Source organism: Protopterus annectens, chromosome 11.part0, assembly GCF_019279795.1.
Source record: "Protopterus annectens isolate FY-2018-M chromosome 11.part0, PAN1.0, whole genome shotgun sequence".
Taxonomy (NCBI): Eukaryota; Metazoa; Chordata; order Ceratodontiformes; family Protopteridae; genus Protopterus; species Protopterus annectens.
In genome coordinates, this window is record NC_056745.1 from 347090648 (window position 1) to 347116422 (window position 25775).

Consider the following 25775-nt stretch of genomic DNA (forward strand, 5'->3'; position numbering starts at 1 on the left):
CTGGCACCTCACCTAAGTGTCATGTTTAATCATAGCCTCACCTCAGGTTTCGTGCCCACTGAGTGGTGCAGAGCTACAGTTATCCCAATCCACAAGGGGGGATCCACCTTGGATCCCGTAAACTACCGTCCCATCAGTCTGACAAGCCTTATCTGCAAGGCTATGGAGCGTATTATCATGGAACTTATAAACAAAGACATTGGCAACCTTCAAACACTGGATCCCACCCAGTTTGGGTTTGTGAAGGGCCGATCTTGTCTCCTGAACCTGATTGACTTCTTTGAATCAGTCTCCAGAGCCATGGACAAGGGTAAGGTGGTCCACACAGCCTATCTAGACCTTGCCAAGGCCTTTGACACCATCCCCACTCTGGAATCATAGATAAACTTGCTAAGTTGGGCATTAATCCCTATGTCACCCAATGGGTTGCTAAATGGCTTACTAATAGAACCCACACTGTAAAAGTAGCCGACTCCAAATCCAGCTCCAGACAAGTGACAAGTGGAGTACCTCAGGGTTCAGTCCTGGGGCGCTCTTGTTTGGCATCTACTTCTCTGAAGTACAGGTCAACACTAAGGGACTCTGGCTAACAAAGTTTGCAGATGACTGCAAACTGGGAGCCATTATTGAATCCCCAAATGATGTGGATACTCTACAAAAGGGCCTTACAGAAACAGATGCTTGGTGCCAGAGCCATGGGATCAAGCTCAATGCCAAGAAATGTATTGTTATCCCCTTTGGGAAAAAACATGTATCCATGAATTACCATATAGGTGGCAGTACACTAAACACAGAAAGTGTGATAAGAGACTTAGGGACACAGGTGGACAGTGGTCTCACCTTCGATAACCACATCACCACAACAGTCAGGAAATCCTTCTATGTGGCACACCTCATCATGAAGGGCTTTTCATCCAGAAAAAGGAGGTCATTGTCCCACTGTACTCATCCCTCATTAGACCCATTATAGAATACAATGCCCCATTTGGTATGTACCTCTCAAGACATCTGCAATAACTGGAAAGGCCTCAGAAATACCTCACTAAAAGAATCACAGGCCTAAAGCAGATGCCCTATGCTGACCGCCTTAAAAAACTCCAGCTATACTCTGTCGCATATCGTCTACTCAGAGGCGATCTCTGCTTAACATACAAGGCCATGTCAAACCCAGAGCTGTTGGACATGCTACACTTAAAGAAATCCCAATCCCTCAGAGCTACACGCTCCAGGGATCTAAACCTTGTCATCACAATAAACAAAACATGCTGGAGGGATAGGTTCCTGACCCAGAGACTACCCAGACTCTGGAATTGATTGCCCATACATGTCAAGCAGAGTGCCTCTTTGGACCTCTTCAAGAGGAACCTTAACGATTGGATGGGAGAAAGGAAATTCACCCCAGGGATCACGTCAGTCACCCTGCTAGACAGGGGTCCAGGAAAGTAAATAATGTGGGAAGAAATAGCCAGGGAATTGTTATGGCTAGGCTTGTAGAGGCGCTAGGGCTGATAGCCTAGTACCAACCTATGAACCTATGAACCTATGAACATGTCTTCCTACAGGCTGACCAGTAAAATACTGTCATGGTTTAGTGGTTCAGTACTTAGACTATAGTGTATGGTATCCTGGGTTCAAGGCCTGTCACTGCTTCGAATTCTCCTATTGTGCAGATCAGACTCCTTAAGGTCAAGTAAAGCATATTTGTGTATGTTTACCTGCTTTTGTTCAAATATGGCCATCTTTGACCAGACTTGCTCAACATTTGTCAACATTGATGAATGGTGGCCAATATTGCTGAAAATTGTCCAAAGTTGTGGCAGTTAGTGTGTATGATTGTGTTTACATATTATTATATAGTGGCAAAGCTGTTTAGCACTGCTTTATATTTGTTAACAAAATGCAATCATGCCTCAGGTGGTGCTGCAGGGCTGCCTATGTCGGATGCAATTCGTACACTCCCTATACATGTTTGGGAATAGGGAGTGTCAACTTAGTCATCCCTTTTACTATATGTGCGGGTCAGGAAGAGGTATCATTTCCAGGGCTCCTACTGAGCCAGTGTATGTGCTATGCGTTGCCTCTTTGCCAAGGCCAAAGCATACTGGGCACGCCTCCTTCTGCCTACTGGGGCAGGCTCAGGTTGTTCCTCCTCCGAGTCACGCTCTCCCTGTGATGGCCTTGGCATTGGTGGGAGGCTGTGTGGCCTGCGCCTATACTGATCCTGCTGCAGCTGTTTTCGCAGGATCATGTTATGTAGCATTGCACATATCATGACAATTTGGGTACATGTAGTTGGTGAGTACTGCAAGGCTCCACCAGATGTGTCCAGGCACCAAAACCATGACTTGAGCAGCCCAAACACACACTCGATTACATTTCGTGTTTGTGCGTAAGCCTCATTATGGCGTTCCTGTTCAGATGTGTGTGCATTTCTGATGGGTGTCATCAGCCACGGCTCAAGTGCATATCCAGCATCCCCCACTAGGTGACCGTGAGGAATGTCCCCATTGGCAAATGTCTGGTACAGCTGTGTCAGATGCCAGATATAGGAATCGTGGTAGCTTCCAGGGCAGCCAGCACACACATTCATTATTATGCCCTGGGCATCACACACAACCTGGCAGTTGATGGAGGGGAAGCCCTTGTGGTTAATGTAGGCCCTACCCCGCTCACCAGCTGGTGCTTTGATACATATGTGCGTGCAGTCTATTGCACCCACTACCTCAGGGTATTCTGCTATTTGCTGGAAAAGACGCATATTGCTGGCCAATACCTCACAGGAATTGGGGAAATATACATGATCACCGACATGTGCTGACATGGCATCCAGGAACTGGTGCAGTACCCTGGATGCTGATGCCTGTGATATCCCCATCATATCACCAGTTGGTCTCTGGAAGGTACCTGTTGCTAGTATTTGTAGGCCAACACATACCTTGGTTTCCACTGGAATGGGTTCCCCTCTGTTGGTTCTGTGTGTGAGGCGTGGCCTGCACAGCTCAACAATTTGCTGCAAGAGGTCTCTGTCCACTCTATAGCGCCCCACTATCTCCAGCTCATGTAGCCCCTGGTAGGTTACCCTGGGCCTGTACACTCTTCTCCGTCTCCGCACTGGGTGTTGATCAGCAGCATTACCATTGTCACCACCCTCAGCATATTGCATATGTCACCTTATGACAGCAATGGCAGCCCCTAACATTTTTTTGTCTCAGTACAGCTTTTTGCAGTGCTGCAGTGTGTCCGAGCAATACATGGTAAAAAGTTGTTTGCAGAGTTTTAAGTGTTGAGCTGGGCTAGTGTACTGCCTGTGTAATTGCCTGATTCTGATTGTTTCCACCTGCTAGCTCTGCTGATTCTAACTGGTTAACTTCCTACTGTTTGTTGTGCTTCCTTTTCCCTTCCTATTTCCGGGGCAGCACCGCGCATACGAGCGCAAACACGCACACACCAGCTCACGCGCGTGCACACCACCTCACACGCACGCACACAAGCACACATACACGCACACAAGCTTACACGGCCCAACACTTGCTAATTCCTGCTTAAACGCATGCACACAGGTACAAACACGCATACACAAATGTTAACAGTCTTAATGACACTTACTCCAACTTAAACGCGTGCACACAGTGTTACTCAGTTCTACAGGTGCACACATGCACGGAAACACGTTCTAAACACTTTTATAAGAAAGTTTAGTAATATTTATTCACTGCATACATCTTCCATTTCTTAACTTTACCTAGGATACCTGCTGACACACCTCTTCCATTGATAAGTACCTGACAGCAGACACATGCCACTCTGCTCCAATGAGCTAGCATTCTTTCATATATGCCCCCCTCGTGATGTTACCTATCTTCTACTCTGTTACTCCCCTTATCTTAAATCTTACATTCCACTGACTGCGCTCATTTGCTATGTAAACTTGTGATTCACTATCCTTACCCTCATTTGCATAGGATTGCCTAGTAATGCTTGGTTACATCTCTTGGACTGAGTTCCCCCCTTGGCAACCTCTACTCGGTAGCCATGTTGTCTTCAGCCTGCCATTCACTTGCATTGTATATTATGATATCTTATAAAGTGCCTATTTGTGGCTTTTATTTTCTTATTTTATGATTTTTATAGCGCACCCCGTTTGCACGCCACTGCGCTAAGCTTAAACCTCGCCGATCGAGGAAAAAAAAATATTTTTATTTTTTGCATTGGGGAAATTTGCCAATGGCCATATATTTGGCCATTGACATGCTTCCTCAACCATATGCAACCTTTATTTGGAGCTGTCACAGCTCCATTGTGCTATTTGCAGAATGGTACTTAGTTGTCAACCGAGTACATTTCTGCAAATAACACGGCTCCTACTCGGACAGGTTTGTGCTTCCTGGATCACAAATTTACCTCATTTGCATGCCTTTCGGCTGCAAGTGAAGTAATTTGCATATCCAAGCCCTGTCCGTGTAGGAGCAGTTTAAGGGGCTGTTTGCAATGCTGTTCCTGGATCGCTCGTCAGACATGTTGGCTGCATGAAGTCTTACTCTACTCTTAGACTCCGTGCAAGCCTTCATGAATCTGGCCCACAATGTTTGTTTTTGAGGCAGTAGCAATAAGTACAAGTTTAACTTTAAGTTGGGGTAGAACAACCCCTTTCCTTAAGACTGCTATGCCAGCAGGAGTTAAAAAGTTGGATAACCTCTTGGCCTAATAAAGGAGCTTATTTACTTTGGCTTTGGTAACTTGAATATAGTGCTGAAACCCCTAGTTATCTATATTTCTGGACTGTCTAGAGACTCTTTTCTTAATATCCTGGAGGGCTGATTTATGTTATGAATTTATTATCTGTGTATCATATGTAGGGCAAATACTTGAGATGATATTGCTTCCTTTCTCTGTAAAGGAAGATAGGTATTTATCTTAAACTTCACTGCTTTAAATTCTGACAAGTAAAGAAGGTAAGATTTATTTGTTAAGCAGCATGATTTTCAGAATTGTTTAGTACATATACTATCCATTTAGTATATCCCCATTATATATAAGGTCCCTTCTTTAGGTTCTCTTCTTTCTGTATGCAGCATACCTCTGGCAAATTGGTGATTTTTTAAAGTAAGTTATATGTATTTAAAACAGCAGAAACAATGAAGAGCACAACCTGAAAACAAGAAACATATTTTAGTTAATGAAATTATAGTTAGAATAAATTCATCTAGATAATAATGTATTATATTTAAGGAGGAAACACAATGTAGACAGGTGCTTTAAAACAACATAAAAGAAAACAAAAATTAAATAAATAAACAAACAAAAAAATACAGTAATGTGCACATATGGGGAATCCATCTCGTCCATCTATTTTAGCTAGTCTTCAAATCCCTATCTTAAGGATGGTTGTTATAGAAAAGGGGCTTGAGTTTTTGTGAATTTCAAATGACTGACTTTAATTTAATAGTCATCTTTCAAAAAAGCTCCAAATCATTTATTCTTGGAAAAGTGTCAAATTTCCATTTTTGTGTTTTAGATTTTTCGAGCCGCCAAGGTACTTCAACTTAATATCTAAACCTTATGATGAGGCTCATCCTTCCTATTCACCTTTTGTTGTTGTTGTTGTAATTTCTGCTTTAAACAAACCCAGAGGTAGAAGTGTTGTAGGACCAACATTTTATTGCCAATAGCCTTAATTAATGAATTGGTATTTCTGGCATTTTAAATACATATTATAAAAAAAAATTTGAATACTGCAGGTGTATGTATTAATATCTGGAATGATCTGTGGTGATTAATGCAGTCGTGTGTTACTGGAGTAATACATATACTAGAGTAGTCACCTAAGATCACCTGTACAGGCAGGGATTCTAAATATTAAGAAATATGACTTTATAGCATGTGACAGCATTAAATAACATTCCTTCTTTTGCATTCACTAAAACATGTATTAATCAAGTCGACGCATTCACTGAATTCCAGGCCTGAGATAGTCTGTCAAGGGTACATCTGGCTTGCAGAACTCTAAAATGATGTATGTTTGGAAAATTTCAGTTTAACATTACTCGGTGAAAGAACACTGCAAGATAATCTGGAATAAGCTATTATTAATAAAATGAGATATTGCTTGACAGTTATGAATTTTAGAATTTGATATAAAGAGTGAAGGAAACCATCAAATTTTCTGATACATCATAATAACTGAATCCATGAATATGTGTTCGATTTTAAGGAATGGGAAGAGTCACCTCTAAGACGCATGCATATCCCTTATACTGTTGTACTAATGCAACAGGAAACTCCTCCTTCAGTATTCAAGAGATGATTTCCAGCAACAGCAAGCACTTACACCATTATCTCCAAGGAATAGGAGCTTTGTTGTCCATTTAGTTCATCTCCTTGTCTAGATCTTGCACTGCGTGGGATTGCTAGGTTCTATGTTCACAGGTGATTACTAGGTTAACAACACCAATGGGGTCATTTTAAGCTTAGACATGCTTCTCAAGGTGAAACTCATATCTTAAAGTTTGTGTCAGTGAAGTAAAAACTTTAACCATTATGCCAACACTCACCCAAAGTCATCTCTGGTGGGTCTCAAACTCACAATCTTTGAATGCTTTTTACCATTTTATTAGAAGGCCAATGCCCTATCCATTGTGCCCTAGTAGAACCTCATTTTCTTTAGTCACAGTTATGGCTCCGTCTCTGTGTAATACAGAGCTAGCTAAAATGATTATTTTAAAGCATTGCCATTGTTAGCATATGCAAAGGTTTTAAGATTATTTATTTATATTTGTATGGAATATGCAGCAAGCTCTTGTTATGGCTATTACTGCTTGTGTAAAATACTAAAAGGATATTACCAAGTATATCATTTTACAAGGCTGCATGGCACTCCAGAGAGCATTTACATCATACATTAAAAGGTACCAACACTAATTGTTTTGAGACTGTTGGAAAAGATAATTTAATAAGTCTTTCCAGCAAGGGTCCATGTCTAAGACAGGTGATACCCTAGAAAAGGGGTGGATGTTGTCATTACCTAGTTAGTAATGACTGACTTTGACAGCTTTACTTGATTTGCTATCTCTTGAATGTTTTTTAAAGCAAAATAGCGTAACAGAAGCAAGGAATGTAGTCTTCACAAAAACAAGAAACATTGCAGGAAAAAATTATTTTAACTGGTAATACATGTCAACACTGTGTTATTAACAAAAATCTGTATAAGATCAGAATGTACTCAATGTGCTGATTCTTTTAAGAAATGAAAGAAATAATTCATCCTATCAAAATCCTTTGTGGCATTCACCCTAGACAGCAGATCAATCCTTCTATTTAAAACTGTTGCCCTTTGCCGCATTAAAATTCTACAATAGTCAAAGCACATGATCCCTTTCTTTATTGTGAATCCGGTTGATGTTGGCTTAAACACGACTGGTAATTTAGAATTTATATTTAGATGGATCTCCAGCACTTCATACAGTTGCTTTTGTTTATTGAAGATGGACCATATTTTATACAAGCATACTAATGAAGCCTGCATTTGGGCTTGTAAAACCTGCATACCTGCCTTAATGTGAGAGTGCTAATTACTGATCTGCTCTGTCACGTTCTTCCTGTTTGAAGATCGGTGTCACTCTTTTATGCAGATTTGCTTGTTGTAATAAGCAGGCTTTCTGACGCAAATGCGTATCTGTTTCAACTGTCTTGCAGCTAGCTGGAAGTGCATTGAGTGCTAAAGTTTTTCATTAAAGAAACAATCTTCACTCAATGTGTCTTAAACACTTTAAAATAGGGCTTAGAATGTATTACTGCTTTGTGCTATTCTAAAGAATGTCACTCAAAAAGGTGTATTTTAATTGCAAGCTCCAGCTTTTTTTTTAGAAGGGATTTTAATGGGAACTAGTGAATTTTAAGTTTTCTTTTAATACGGGTTTTAATGGAATGTACTGAATCTTAACTGATCGTTTTATTAATGAAAAGAATACAAATTAAGCAGATTGTAGATATTATACTGAGACTGATAATGCGAGTTAATATTTAAGACCTTGTCCTAACTATTTTCATTATGTGCAAAGGTAAAACAGAAAAATAAATACATTTTAAAATGATAGTTCCAAATCACTACTACAACTGCTTAGGATATGCTGAACAGATGAGAGAATGCACTGTACAAACACAAATCTGTTATAAAACAATACCATAGAATTAACTACAGGATACAAATCCCTTCAGATTGAATTGCAGGTAAGTATGGATATAAATGCTGGATAATAAATAAATGAGATTTGCACTGTAACACTGCAATGGGTGACTTTAAAACTCTGATTTATGTCTATCATCCATGAGTCAAAAAAATAATAATTTTAGTGCTTACTTAACCCTCACTTCACAGTAAAGAGCACAGCTGAAATGAAATAAGAACGATCTTACATTGATTTATACAAATAATGTTTAATGAGGAAAACTGCCTGTGACAGTAAGTATTTCAATGTGTCCACCCCACTGCCACCATGTGTTACTCCTTTCCTTCACATTAAATTCAGGATAGATATAATGCTGCAATTCAAACTTTCCATGTGTTTTACATTATCACATACAGGGAACTGCGGCACAAATGCTCATTGTGATGACTAGCTTTACCAGTCTGCTAGGTTGTCATGAGCACTGTTAACAGACTAGCTGAACTAGTAAAGAGCCGTGACAAACAAGATGATGCTTATCTAATCTGAAACAAAAAGTTTTGCTTTAGCTACCCCTGTGCTTTTGTTTTTAATAAAACAACAAAAATATCTCTTGTAGCATATCTAGTCACTACTGTACATGTGAAGACTAATGAATGTGTGAACACACACCTAACTGAAGGATAAAACTCTGCATATCCTAATCACTAGCAAACAAATATCGAGCATTTCTCCAATATTCCATGCATTTATGTGTGCTATGTTAAACAATGTGTAGTCTTAGCTGGACTCATTGTACTTGCAACAAGTACCAACCATGTGCATATGCATGCAAAAATGAGAAAGTCAGGCTTGTTTGCAAGATAGGATAGATAGAATAGAACAAATAAAAGCAAATGGCAAATAAGATGTGGACAATCTCTTGCTAGAAAAAGAAGCTGGTGAATCTAGTACTATCTCATCAATGATGAGGCCATTAAAACTTTTTTTTTTGGTAAAAAGACACAAATAAGCATTTATGATGGGGAAATTAATTTAGGAAAATTTAAATATTACATAACCAAGTTATTTTAAGACAATGCAAATGCTTAATGTGTGTATGTGTGCAGGGACAGAGGGAATTGAATTCTGGAGATGATGGATTCAATGTGGCTTGTGCATAAAACTGATTATCAGGATGTCCCTTTTTCAGCCAAGAGACTATGTTATAAAAATGTTTTTGCATTATGTGATTTGTACATGATAGCCTGGTTCCATGGCACAGAGGGATGCAGCCCTTCATGCAACCCAGGTGACCAGGGTTCAGGTATCAGCTCCAGCACTGGGGGACCCAGGCATGGCCCACTCACCTCTTAATGGGGGTGTGGAATGCCTTTTCAGTGCAGGCAAAAGTAAACATTGGCCTAGGCAGATGTGTGGCAGCATTAAGTGTAAGATTATAGTCTGTGTGTTTTACTATCTGGAAATATTTTTAGAGGACAATAGCCTACACACATTATTTTATAAGTAAAAATGTCAAGGAGAAAAGTTGCTCTGTCCATAATAGTTATCCATTTGGCTCTCTTTATGGTAATGCAGTGATGTTCTCTTGAGCTGACAAGATGGATGAATCTAAGAATTTTGTTTCTGTGGTTTAAAAATGGACATTGTGTGCAAAATGAAGGGAGATGATTGGTAATGCATATTCTAGGCTGGGAATTAATGCATAAGCAGTGATAGCTTTTCTGGCCTCAGGTATAAGGAGATGAACAATTTGTTTGGATATTATTACCTAGTTTAGAATTTTTGTTGACTGTAGTTCAGTGTGTTGGTGGAATGTTAAGTTGTGGCTCGTTATGATGCCTAATTTTTTTTTTTGTGTGCAGTAACATATGGTACTATATTATGTGAAGTTGAGCAATAGTTAGACATCAGCAATGGTTTTATTTATTTATTTATTTATTTATTAGAAGTTATTTGCTGGAATAAGCTGACTGGGCAGGAGGCACCCCTTTTCAGTGGAGGCCAGGGGAGAAAGTGCCACAAAAAATGGAAAGCTGTTGTTGCTAGGGTATTTATTTGATTTGTTGTTCAAGTTGTGTGTAGTGGCTAAATGAGAGAAGTTTGTGTTTGTTTCTGTTCAGTCCACTGGAGTTGTTTCAGAGCTAAGAAGTGGTGTGCTCTGTGTGAAATATCAGCAGCAAATTTTGCAATTTTATTACAGTATTATTCAAGAAGGTGGGATTAGGTCATGTGAAGATTGATAAAAATGACAGCACCCTACAGAAGAAGGGATGGGTGTAAGAAAGTTGTGACAATGGTTTTCCTAGTGTCATCTATAATGTAGGGTTTTATCCTATAGTGGGCACCTATTCTTTATGTTTTTTTTTACTTCTTGTTTTAGTTGAAAGAGAGATTTTATATTTTCATCAACTATGATCCATAGACTTTACATGTGAGTTACTAATTCTATTTTGGTACAGTTTGAAAAGGATATGTTGAAGAGATCCTTTCGGTGAAAGAATTTCTTGGGGCTGAATAGGACTAGTTTAGATGTTATGAGGTTTTATGAGCAACTGTGATTCAAGGAACCAATGTTCAGTATATAGTAGGGAATTATGAGTTATTTGTTGCAGTATTCCAGACTTTTTGCTGAACATATTTGGGCTGAGTTGTCTGCATACTGCATACTGGATGATGGTTTCATATTTAATTGCGGTGTTTATAAATATGTTGAAAAGGATTGGGCCCGGAATAGAATCTTGTGAGGCATTTATGTTTGCCATTTCATAGCTTGTTGTCTGGGTGTGAGATAGTTGGCCGTCATTTGAATGAAGAGAGGCCATTTAGCAGAAGTTGATGGGATACAGTATTAAAGCTGTTTGTAAATGTAAGGCTGCCTTAATTTCTGCATTGATTGATGAAGATGGTGACATTAAGAAGGGTAGAGATAGTGCTGTAATGTGGACATCAGCCGTGCTATGTGGGAGATGGGAGATTATTATCTCAGATAATGTTAAGTAGTTGAGCTTGGATACATTTTTCTAGTGCTTTAGAAAAAGGTGACAGAATGCTGATGGACCAATAGCTGGAGTGAGCTGTGGAATTTTCATCTTTACACAGAGGTAGTATGTAAGATTGTTTATTTTTTCATAGCTCTGCATCATAACTTTCTTTGACTGAGCATTTGATTAATATGAAGACATAGGCAACTACTGCATAAGATGCAAACGTGATGTATTCCACTGTGGGTTGTCTGATAGTGGAATTGGGTATGAGCTTGAAACATAATTTATTGGTGTTTTGATCAGGTTCAAAGAAAAGTAAGAGTTAGTGGCTAAGTTTTTAATAGAGAGATTATAGCACTGATGCAATATGAGTTAAATGGCTGTTAATGCTTTCTGAGTAATTATTTGGAGAGGGAGTTGGTTAAGTAGACTGATATGGGTGAAGGGGCTAATTGAGGTCCAGGGTAGGGTCAGATGGATGTTTATAGCTCTGTGTAATGTTATTTTGTCTAATTTCATTTTGTTTTGTCTGGGTTTCTCAACTGTTTATATTTCTTAGGTTAGTTTCAGCTTTGTTTTGTTTCCATTTGTACCAAGCCCTATCCCTTTGATTTAATTAATTGTTTAGCTTATCTCAATGGACTTGGATTAAGTTTTACTCTTTTAGTTCTGATAGCAGCCAGTTCATTTAGAGTATTTAGAAAAATGGAGTTGAACAAGGATACTGCTGCATCCATTTGGATGGGATGTAAAAACTCTAGCAGACAGATTTTAAGTTGGACATTCAACTGCCCATTTGAAAGATGGGCAGGTTATGTACATGACTGAAAGATGGGCAGGTTATGTACATGACTGTTTAGGTGGAATACATGGGTAGTGATAGCAAAAGTGGGGAGAAGGCCACTTAAAGTGTCAGGGATTGAGCCTGTGGAGGTAATATTGCTTGGGGTGTTAGTCATAATCCATTCTAATGTAAATGTTCTCTTGGTGTTTTTGTTGTACCTACTTGGTGTAGAGATTAATTGATAGAAGCCACAAAGGTTGATGGCATCGGGATGAAATTGTCTGTTATCGTTTGCCAATAAAGGGTCTATATCATATCATCAAATTGTGATAAGTCCGAATACCAAAACCATCGAGTCGCAAACACCGAAACTTAATAACTCTGAAAACCCAAAACTACGAAAAACAGAACTCCGAAAAGCAACGGTCGGCCAGCTTAACACCCGTACTATAACATAACACAGTAACATTTTACACTATTACTAATGTGGAGGGCTTCACCCCCCACACCCCCCAATGTAGGGGGCTGTGCCCCCCACACCCCCCTACTTAAATATACCAACTCCAAGATCACACCACAGTGGAGACTTCATGCATATGCATGCTTGGAGTTTTGAACTTCGATGTTTAGGGTTTTTGGAGTTATTCCATTTCAGAGTTTGCAGTTCAATTTTTTGGTGTTCGGACTTATCACAGTTCGACATTGTGATATAAACCTGCCAATAAATGTTGAGATCATCTAATATTATAATTTCTTGAGGGATGGAGTTGAGAACCAAGAAAATAGCTCTACAACTGTATCTGTAGTATTTGCCCATGGATATGTAAATTCTTGCTGTTTATGGTCTACATGTATTGATTTTTAGTGTAGCTATGAGGATTTCAACATTTTTTGTTATTCTAGAGGGATAACAGGCTAGAGAGATAAGCTAATAGTGTTTTTGTTAAATTTTGCCACTCAGTGTGTCCTAGCCTTTTTTCTAGCTGATGACATAGTATCCAGATGGGTGAATTTACTTTCCTTTTGATATCTTATTTTAGCCATATTTATGTAACTATGAAAACATCTGGGGATTGTTGGATTATTCATGCATGTACTTTAGTTAGCTTGTTTCAAATGTTTCTTTTTATCATATTTATTTTATAGTTTTGATCAAAAATAAAAGAAAACATATTACAATTTCTTATTTTCTTAATGAATTGTGAAACTGTGATAACTAGTCCATCTGTTACACTTAATATGATAATTCACAATTAAAAAAAAAAAACATAAATTATACCAAAAAGATCTTCCATATGAACTAACTACAGTATATGAAATTACATTAACAGGAAAACAATATCTAACCAAGTAGTAAAAGATGTAATAACAGTATAAAGTCATTGTGGCATCATAAAAGCAATAATAAGAAAGAGAAATTTAGGAAGGGAATAGAAAGTAAAATATAATAAAGTAGAAAAAAGTGGAGAATAGTAAAAAAAATAAATAAAAATAAAGTGAATCAAAGTGATATAAAATAGGATGGGATGAAGAGTACCAGTAAAGAAGAAATAGTTATATAATCATTTAATTTCATGCATATACTATCTTAAGGCAAGCATACAATAAATGGGACTAATGTAGTTAATCAGTTTATTATATAAATTTAATAACAGGTTTTTCTGTGCCTTTTTACTAAATCCAATATTTTCACGACAGAAAATGTATACAGATCATATCTTTAAAACAGTAGCTGTTTTCCTTTCTTGTTGGCTTTAAAAATGCTTGGATTTGTAAGTAGATGAAGTAATCTACCAACATTTGTCAATAGTAGGGGATCTCTCCATCATCCAATGTCTTATGATTGACTTTCTGGCTGTTATAATTATAATTTGGACAACATATGGGGGGTAGAGCCATCCGTAGTTATCCCCTTGGTGACTAGACACTTCTGCACTGTTTCTGCAGTTGGATAAATGAAATCTAAGTTGCCCCGCAGTTTCATTACCACTAACAACATAATTGCAGGACTACTTGGACAGTGGAGGACAACAAACTAAAGCTGTCAGAGAAAACAGCAGAGAAAATATAATCAACAGCCTGAAAAGATAAAATGGCCAGTTAATCATATATCCACCAGGATGGGTGTCTGGGTTCATTATCAGGACACTGCATTGTCACTAATAGGTTCATAGGTTCATAGGTTCATACTAGGCTATCTGCCCTAGGGCATTTATAAGCCTAGCCAGAATGTGTTTGGCTTTCACCACCCATTTTAAATTTATTTTGCTATGCCCTTTTTCGAGGTTATAGGTTCATAGAATAACATGAAGAACAGGATATGAGAGCAGTAGTAGTCATCTTCATTTTCTTAATGAAAAGGGAGTGTTCAACAGGAAAAAAAATCATTGTATTCAGCTGAAAGAGACAGTGAAGATGAAAATATTACATGAGAAGAAAAGACACATAACACCTACCTATGTGTCATAATTCAAAATTCAGAGCAAACATTTATTATTAGAGTCATTTCTGTTCAGTGTGTATTTCCTGGACCTTTTCTCCCAGGCTTAAAAAGAAAAAGGGTTCTTACACTGCCCAATCAGACTTTTTCAGTAAACAAACTAACCAACAAACATACATACACAAATAATTAAATGAATGAATAAATACACACATTTCTCTAGTCTACTCATAAGCACTTTCAATCGTATTCTTAGCTGTGACTTTACAATGATTCTAATATCATGCATTTCACCATAATACAACATATGCAATCTATTGTGATTACTAACTGCAATGATTCAGTAGTGGTTAACACTCAAGTAGCTTGTACAGTGCATGACTGTACTGCAACTGTTATCTTATGTGACAACTATTCTTTGTATTAATGTATGAATTTGTGTAAATTTTCTCTGGAGCCTTTCCTGCCCAGGCCTCTGCAGTGAAGGTTTTTTTTTTTTTTGTCCAGTAGGATTTACCCTGTCAGCAAATGAAAATAAAATATAATAACTAATACAAAAATAATATTTTAAAGTGTGTAAATCACAGTAAACCAGTTTGAAACAAGCAAGCATTAACTCAACAAACATGTATATTCCATGATGATTACTACATCAAAGCTATGCGATGTTTAAATCAAGGTAAAGTGTACAGATACAAACAGGTATTACATACAGCATGCATGCAAGCAAAATATAAACATGTAATAACAAATACATTCTTTTGATTGAAAACTAAAAATATTGAACCAGAAAATGCTGAAAACTCAGAATACTGAAAAATGGGTATTTGCCTCTTCCTACAGCTGTGCAGTTCTGGATCTATTACATATAATTAGCAGAGGGGAAGAATGCCTCTCAAACTGCAGACATTGAAAAGAGGCACCTCAAAGTCTGAACATCCAGCTAAAAGATCTGAGCATCTAATTAGCATAACATTTAAATATCGATTAGTATGTAACTCTTCCCACTTCCAGTATGAGTAAGAATGTGGGATACTAGTTAGAAACATGTTTTAAAAAAGGAGAACGACAAAAATGATGGGGAAAAAATAAGTTCATTTTCAAAGAGGCAGTGTCAAATCTGAAGACTTTAATGAACTGCATATTGCAAAATTCTACCACTCAGTGGTACAGAAAGTAATTTATTTTTGCTTCTGAAAAATGAAGTTGTAAGATGTATATCCTCTTTTTTTACATTATTGGTGTCACTGGTATGCTGGTCATGCAGTGTGGTTTTCCAAGTACTAGACACCTTCAAAAAGCACATGTGATGGGGGAGCGTTAAAAAAACTGTGTTGAATGGTAAATCAAGCCTAAATAAAAGGACAGAGCTCCAAAAAACAGGAACATCCTGTGTATGAGATAAGTCAGCCCTAAAAATAGGAATGTTCTTCCAAAACAGGCACAGTAGACAGGTCTGATGATGGTGCAGGGAAGATTGCCCCTTGTTTTTAATGTTTTTTTGAGTGTTTAACATGTTGTGTTTCCAATCAAGTGAATGTATTCTGTCTATCTGTCTGTCTATCTACCTCTATGTCTATACCTAGACAGATAGATAGATAGATAGATAGATAGATAGATAGATAGATAGATAGATAGATAGATAGATGTATTGGTTCATATTGGTAGAATACAAAACAGTTAAACTCATCCTAGCAACTGGAAAGGCATTCTAACCTCCTTTGATAACTGTTATAATTCTCTTCTTTGGCCTCAGGAGCTATAGGAGAAACAAAAAAGGACATTAGTACAATCCTCCAAAGTAGTAGGGTGACAATATAGGAGAAAGAAAGAAAGAAAAGAAAGAAATAAATAAAGAAAGAAAGAAAGAAAAACAAATTATACTTGTAGTACATCTCTGAAGCTCTTCAATCAACTTTTTCTTCCTATCATAGGATCATAGGAGGTTACTAGGCTGACAGCTCCAGTGCCCCTACAAGCCTAGACAAGTTCAATCCATGTTCCCAAGGGTGTCTGGGTCAAGCAGACACTAAAATCAGCACCTATTGCCCCTGTCCAAGAGGTACACTGTAGAACCCCTGGGGTGAATTTCCAGTTACCTATCCAGTTATCCAAAATACACTTAAATAGGGCCAACGAGGAGTTTTGTTTAACATGAATAGGAGGCTTGTTACAAAAGTGGGGCAACCTCTGTGAGACAAATCTGTCTCTCCAGTAAGTTCTGTTGATGTCACATACCAGGTTAAGGTCCTTTGAGTGAGTGACTCATGTGCCATTTGATTTGCGAATGTCCAGCATTTCCATTAAAGCTGGGTCAGCGATTGCTCTATATGCAAAGCAAAAGTCACCTCTGAGCACTCTGTATAACACAGTAAAGTGACAGTGATTTCGGTATGTTCACATAAGTCAGATCTTGAAGACCCTGAATTTCCATTGTAAGGAACCATTGTGGTCTCTCCAATTGCTGCAGGTGTTTGGAAGGGAACATTCCAAAGGGAGCATTGTACTCTGTTATTGGCCTGATGAGGAAAGAGTACAGGGGGGTTATAACCATTATTTTCTGAAGGCAATTCCCTTACATACAAGATGAGCAACATAAAATGCCCTTCATACCATTGTGGAGATATGGTGATCAAAGTTAAGGTTGCTGTCTACCTGTTTGCTCAGATCTCTCACTACTGACTGTGTACTTAGGGTATTGTTATTGATGCGGTAGTTTGCAGGAACATCACTCTTGCTGATAATGCATTTGTTTGCATTAAGTTTAAGACCATGACTTTGTCGCCAGTCATTAGTCTTCGTAAGACCTTCTTGCAGAATGTTGACTTCGCTTGGGGTTTTAATGATTGCTTCCAGTTTGCAGTTATCGGCAAACTTTGTCAGCCACAGTCCTTTAGTTTTAGTCTGACTTCAGAGAAGTAGATTCCAAACAGTAGGGGTCTCAGAACCAATCCCTGTGAAACACCACTGGTTATGGGTCTGCTGGAAGAGGTGGAGTCCCCTATTTTGATTGTATGAGTTCTATCAGTGAGCCAGTTTGCAACCCACCTGACAAAACATGGGTTGATACCCAGCTGTGTTAGTTTGTCAATGATGCCTGAGTGCGGGATTGTGTCAAAGCTTTGCATAAATCTAGGTAGGCCTATACCTAGATGTCATGCCCATGCACTGGCCCAGTAATCAAGGAGCCTCAGTCCTCACCACTAGCACCAGTGAGGGGTGTCCATATTAGGAAGATAACAAGTACACACACAGTAAAGTATAATTTCTCTTAAGAGCACACAGTGATCAGTTGGTCTGTGGCTGGTTTCTCCCTTTCTCTCCATATTCCCAATAAGGCTCCCCACTGGCACAGCTATAGGGTTCAGATCTCAGCAGAGTGGTCAAGCCAAAACCTCCAGCACCCTCTGAGTCCAACAAGTGCTTTGTGTCCCTGCCCAGGTAGCTGACAAACACACACTTTGAGATTTGATTTATATATAAACACACGCATACTCCTGGGGAAGGCTGGCACAGGTTCTCCAGCTATATATGCCCCCTTCTGCCCAGACTATATGGTAGTACCGAATGCCGCCAACCACTACTATGAGCTACTATAAAGGCCCTTACCAAAGGGTATCAAATTCTACTGTGCAATGTTATTATTATAATGCAATTGGTAAGTGTGACTGAGACTTGAAGGCTATTTAGGAGTGGCTTACACAGTATCACCAAATACATGCAAGTACTCCAGGAGCTTAAATTCTCTAAACAAAACAGACACAGTTGAAAGGTTTAAATGAATTTAATAATAAATAATAAAAACACAAGACAATACTTATCAATTCAACACAGTGATAATAGAGTTCAGAAATCACAGGAAATACTTTAAAACAACATCGTAGGATAGTCTTACATAGATATAAAAAACAGCTAGACTAATCTTGCTATTTCTAACTATCTCTAAGAGAAATACTAAGATCTAAGATCCTACTTACAGAGCAAGGCAAGTGCTGGTGAGTTGTGATCAGCTTCAGAACAAAAAACAAAATGCTATCCTTTCTTTTTGAGATAGTCCTTACACATTACTGCTGAGTCATCACAGATTACATCATACTTGTCACTTCTGTGATCTAGTTCCCAGGCTAACAGAGACTCAGAATTTAACATTTCTTTTTGATCTGCACCTGCCAGGAAACCACAGCAATAAAATACACTTTACATGTGAAACCTAGTAATTATCTTTGTCTTAGGACAATAGAAATAATTTGCAGCTGCAGACATCCTGCCTCTGAGCTTGAGATTACACACAGTTGTAAAATTATTTACTTATCTGCTTTCTTCCAGCTGGGTGCACTGTAGTTACATTTTTGAAGTTCAGCACATAACGCAGTTTTCTTACATTTGTCAAACAAGCCTGTGGATCATATTAATATTTACAATGACATAGAATTATTTACAAAATTCTATCTATCTGGGCTGGCAACCCCTCAGTTTATCACACTAGATTTGCCCTCGACTAGGATTTTGGTGACTGTCTTGAAGAAATTTAACAGGCATGATCTCCCCTTGACAAAGTCAAACTGGGTGGGGTGGACCTTTTGAATATTTCCTATTTCTTTGTTAATAAGGTCCATGATGAGTTGTTCTATGGCTTTGCAGATAAGGTTGGTCAGGCTAATGGGTCTATAGTTCTCAGGGTCAGTGGATACACCCCCTTTGTGCAAAGGGATGACAGTAGCTGTTTTCCATTCTAATGGGATGAAGCCAGTGCTTAGGCTGTGACTGAAAAGGATGCCCAATGGTGATGCTAATTCCTGTTTTAACCCATATAGAACACAGCTGGGGGTGTTGTCTGGTCCCATAAAGGCTGTGTTTTTAGCCTTGGAGAAGGTGTTTAAGGCCTGCTCCTTGGAGATACCTGGTGGGGACTGGTATTAGGGATGCTTTGGCTATATGTGGCAGGGACAGGGGAGTGAAGAATTCACTGAATCCGTCAGCCAGCATGTTTGCTATATCCACAGGTTCTGTATATGTAGTACCATTAATTATGAGTTCAGTGCAAATCTGGGCCTTACCTTTGAGGTTACAGATGTAAATAAAGAACGCCTTGTGGCTATCCTTAGTTAGGGAACCTAATTTGGATTCATAGTTAGCTTTGGAGAACTTCACTAGGAGTCTTATTTTCTTGTTTAAGTTGAAGAGGGAGTATTTCCAGTTTTGATACCATTCTTTCATACAGCAATTTCTTTCTCCTATTGTATAGCCTTTTAATGGCAGTTGTCCACCAAGAAAATTTGTTTTCCTTGAAGATCTTCCTTTGGTTCTATCAGGTATGGCAGAGTCAATACAATTGTACAGGTTCTCGTATAAAGCATTGGTGTATAACTAAGCATAGGTGGGGGGACAGGCTATGAAGCTATTTAGGATGTCATGTAAGAGGTTGTAATTGGCCTTGGAGAAGTTTTTTAGTCTAGTTGTTGCTGAGGGGGGAGGGGTCTTGTGTTATAGTTACGTCTAGCGAGACTGATTTGTGGTGAGATCTCACCAGGGATGGCTGCACTCTGGGAGTGGTGTAGCGGTACCCCATGTTGGTGAGCACCAGATCTAGGAAGTTTGAGCCCCTTGTGGGTGTGCCAACCAGCTGGTCCAGAGCACTGGAGTCAGCAAAGTCCAGAAACCTTTGGGCAAGTGAGTTAGAACATGTATAATTTACCCAATTAATGGATGGGTAATTAAAGTCACCCAATACCAGGTGAAGAATGCCTAGATGGCACCTCCTGAGGTCCCCAAAGTGATTCCTGCACTGTTTTCCAGTTCAAAGGATGCCAGTGGCCTTTTTCATTGCCTTGGTAGACTTTAGGGATGAAATAGAGTAGCTTTTGTTAACCTGAAAGCACCAGCAGGGTCCCTAGCCAGAGAGTAATGGCTGGTACTTCATGGTCACACCATTGCCCTATTGTGTGGTTCCTCTCTCAATGATGAGTGACTGAATATCATGCTCTGTAGGTTTTTTTATCAAAATGTATAAAGTCACAATATTTTTTAATAAAATTAACAAACTGTTTTGACAAATTTGGTAATACAGAATTACCACAATGTCGGAAATGGTAACCACGATGATTGACATTCAAACTATCAAACGTCTGTTTTCGAAAGTCCATGTTAGTGTTTACATTTTTGTAATGGGGTCAAGCCCTCCTGCACCCCCCACACCCTTGCATATTATATATACCAACTCTGAGATCGCACTACAGTAAAGAAAATGGTAAATTTCCCAATCTGCACTGTGCCACGATCTCCATTCACAATGCCAAACTCATAATAGCGAATCAAGCTTTACTTTCTCTTTTATGAGTTCATAATATTTCAGTTTGACATTGTGAAAATTTTAAAATGGTGCCTTCGATCTCACAGTATTCGAAGTAGTGCCTTTCAACATTTTGATAGTACACCTGCTCTGTAGCAGGTTTGAGATGATGCAGGTCATTTCAGACCTTGAACAATACAGGTTAGATGTGTGAAATACTGCAAACAAGGGCTAGCTGTATTAGAACGTTGTGCCCTTTGGCAAATGGCAACCTTAACCCTAAATGGCTGAAGCTGGAAATTGCACAGAACCTCCTCTCACACCTGAGCATGCACGATGCAACATGCAACTTGCCAGTGTTCAGAAGTGTGCACAATTTCATAAATAACATTCTGTGAGGATACAGGTGGAACATGTAAGTTGAGTGCTTCAGAACAGTTGTGAGCTGAGCATACATATACATAATCATTATGCTCAGAGAGCTGAACTGGAGTAATATAAACCACAGCAGTGGAAGTGAGTCTCATTGATCTATGGAAGAAGCATTAGAGCTCCATTGTCAAAACAAGCTACAGCTCTTATCAATAAAGGATACCGTGCAATGCAAAATTTCTACATGTTTAAGGTGTGCTTCCTTTCAAAGTGCTGCTTGCAAATACAAGTATATCAATGTTTATAATTGTAACTACATGGTAGGGAGAATTATGGCGGTAGCTGTTACTTCTGTGAATTTGGTGAAAGGGTAGAATGAGAGGTAGAGACTGTGTTATGCGCATTGTGCAGAAGGGATATCAAGATTAATGGGTAATGGACCCAGCACCACTTTTGAATTTACATCTCTTAAAGGAACCAGGGAAGCCTTGAGATTGGACAGTATGGCACACATGTAACAGTAACATGGAAATGCCACTTTTAGCATATAGGAGCACTGTCACTACAAAAATTGTAATGTGCGTGTAGAAGACTTATCAAAGCAAGCCATAACTGTGATGTCTATACAGAAATGTATATGGCACAGTGCACACAAGGCAATGTTGTGACATTGTCACATGATCGCCTATATGGTTGTTAGCCTATGGGCAATATTTACCCTTGTGATTGCAGGCTTGTCAGTCTTGAAACTGTATGGTAAACCACAATGTCTAAGATTAGCTCACCAATGATGTATACAGAAAGGGAGATACACAGTCAAGGTAGTCAGAATTGTTGTGGTGACAACAACTGTTTTTCATACATGCAGCAATATGCCTAACAATGACAACAATGGTTAAGGGCACAGGTTCTTTTGCAAATAAGTCCAGAAAGAGCAACTTCTCTGATGTGAAGAATGAGGTGATACTGCAGAGCCTCCATCTCGACAGCTGATTGCTGTTCAGGCAGGAGATTGTCAACTGGCCTTACCAGGAACATGCCTGGCAGGATTTTGTGGTTGACATTAGGTTTGTCCATGGTCAGGACCACAATTATGAATGTCTGGAGGCCATATTGTTTCTTAACCAACCAAGTGACATCAGAGGAAACTGAAATTATAAAATGTTTTGGAGGTGGCAAACAGCTTGCAGGTGATACTGACTGTTGCATAATTAAAATAACTCAAATGACTGAAATGGATGATACAATGTTTCTTCATGATGAGCAAATGGCTATGAGATCACTAAAAATCAGACATTTAAGATATTGGAAAAAAGTCCCACAAAGAGTGAAACAAACTGAGCAACTGGAACAGCAATTGAAAGGAATGGAAGAAATTGAAATTACAGCAAGCAGATGAAATGTGAAATTATACAGCTTTTTGGAAAATGAGGAGATTTAGATTTAATAGGATAAGTGAAAACCAAGATGGTTGACTAGAGAGGTTTGATTAAAATTAATTGAAGATTGTAATGACAAAGCCCCTGCCAATACTTTAGTCCAATATTAAATACTGGTCTATTATAATTACGTTTTCAACATGCTATGAGAAAAAGCAAGAGCTTTGGCAGCTCTGGCAACATGACACAAGGTTATCAGTTGCTGAATAATCAGTCTATGTTGAACACAGTTATTCCAATATGAAAAACAGAAGACTGCATACAAAGAAATAGAATGTATAAACTGACATTTTCTGCTGCTTTTAATGTGTTTTAGACTAGTGGTATGTTTATTTTTAGAAATTTAGATGAAACAATAACATAGATAAAGGAACTTCTCCTGAGATCAGTGAAACTTCAAGTTGACCATGAGGAGATCAGAATGACTAGATTGAGAGAGATTAATACAAATAGAGAAGAAGAAGATTTGAGGAAATGTGACTTCAGCTAAGAAAATGTGACTGTTCATACATCCAGTCACAGGAAAAATGGCTTGAGTGGCATAATTATTCTACTTAACTCTGTAGACTATTATATCTTTTTTCAATAAAGTATTCAATATTACTAAAATATTCTCTAAATATGTTAATGAAAATGGGTAAACTGTGGCATAAATGTATAGTAAGGGATTACATCCTGTTCTGTAGATAGGAGAAGCATTAATATTAATATAGTTAATTAAAAGCCTGCAACAAAAAGCATTCAGAAAATGTTTAATCTGACAGTTTAGCTAATAATATTTGATAAAGTATCAGTTTTATAGCAACGTTATCATTAAGTTTGATTTCAAACTATGGTGAAATGCAGGCATATGATTGAGTAATTCTGACATTTACTGAAATTGTTAAATTCTATACAATACGGTAAAATATTTACGATATCAAATGGTTGCTATTAGTATTGAATTCAAATATGATGAAATGTTATGAATAAGCAATTCCTTTAAACATGTCTGTGGACAATGAAGATATTTACTGAAAAACTGCTCAAATTCCATAAGGTTTGATAAATTATTATGTATATAAACATTGTAGTATTAGAATAAGGTAGGCTATTAACCTCATGAAAAGGTTAACAGTACATTCAAACTACAACATTGTGAAAAAATAGCAGGAATAAGCATGTTTTTGAATTGTGTAAGGATATTTATGTTATATTTAAAAAAATGCATAGTGAGTATTACAGAGACAGGAAAAGTTCTATAAGATGAAGGGAACATATTAACCATTTGCAGTTGATGTATATTTAAATTACTATACAGTGAAATGGGATTTGTATGAAATGCCAATGCAAGGTTTGAGTTTCCTTTTTTTAAATATGGCAGGATATTACCTTTATAGGTATGTTGTAATTTGTATTAAATTAAAAAATGATGCAGAAATAATTACAAATTTAAGTGGATTATTTCATAAGGAGACATTTTGATACCCTTGATATTTGCATAATGGCAGATATATGCCCTTACTGAAGATACATTTTATACCATAAGAATAATATTACTAATGACCACACTATGGGAAAATTGGATAGAAATGCTTATATGTATGAAGAGTTTAACAAAAAGATCTATAGCATGCACAATGATAATATTTTGTAATGTAAAACAGGTCTGATTTGTAAGTACTGATAATATGACTTTGCATGTTTTTAAATAAAGAGGAGCATTTTCTTTGTGGCTGTCTAGAAATGTGTGAATTTCTAACCATATGAAAAAAAATAACATTCATTATCTGATACTGATGAAATTCTGTGAGGTTTATAGATACTGAACAGAGACATAAAGCAACACTTAGAAAACGTGTTTGACTATGATTGTATGAAAGCATGAGAGTGCTCAACATTAGGGCCCTGCATTAAGTATAGGTTAATTAAATATTAAAGTAAATTAATTATCAGGAAGTAAGTATAGTGAGTTTTTCAAGTGTGTTTAAATATGAGGGATGAAAACTGGATATTGACTTTTTTTTAGAAAAACAGTGGTATGAAGATTTATAAATGGCAAATATTCTGAGGATTTGACTTGGAGTATCTGTTTAAATTACCTAAATTCAGAAATATTTAAACACAAAGAATCAACAAATATATACATATATATATATATATATATATATATATATATATATATATATATATATATATATATATATATATATATATATATATATATATATATATATATATATATATATATATATGTATATATATTTTTTTTATATATATATATTTATATAGACACAAACTTTAAAAATATCTAAACTCAAAAATTTATAAACACAAAATATCAACAAAATGGAATTATGCTAAGGAAGGATTTACACTTTTCCTAACTGTTTGTGAACTTGGAGTTGGCATATATAATTAGCATGGGGTATTGGTTTACAGGGGTGGCTTGCTTCTTTGTTAAAACATTGTTTTTGGATGTGGATAGATTTTGTCAATGTTTTGTGATTATATATTTTTGAGTTCATATATTTTTAAGTTTATATATTTGTTTATCCTTTGTGTTTATATATTTTTGAGTTTAGCTAATTTTAAGTAGCTTCATATATAAATACACACACACACACACACACACACACACACACACACATATATATATATATATATATATATATATATATATATATATATATATAGGTCTACTTCAGATGATTGAAGTTTTAAAACTTCAAATTTCATATGGCTGAGACCATATGACTGAAGTTTCAAAACTTTGAACACCTGAAATAAAAACAAAAAAAAATTTCCTGGACGTTTTTACAGGGGGACAAGCGAAACCCCCACCCACACTCCAATTTAAATATACCAACTCAGAGATCACACTATGGTGAGGAAAAGGGAAAATTTCCTGTTCCATGCTGTATGGAGATCACCGTTCAGAACATTTGAAGTTTTAAAACTTCAATCATATGGTCTCGGCCATATGAAATTCGAAGTTTTAAAACTTCGATCATCACTTACCAGAAAATTAAAAGGACAAGATCACTTCACCAAAAACTTACTTTCACAAATGGTTGGAACACTGGAATTTTACTCTGGAAACGGAAACAGTTGACCACCATGGTGAACTTTGCCCTTTTCCCCACTGTAGTGTGATCTCGGAGTTGGTATATTTAGTTAAAGGGTTGTGGAGGGGTGCATTGACCCACAAGTGGGGGTGGTGGGGTTGATTTGGTCTGGTTTGTTTATTTTGCTGTGGTGGCCAAGTGGTTCTTTTCCTGGAGTAAAATTGTGGTGATCCAAGTGTTCGTGAAAGTAAGTTT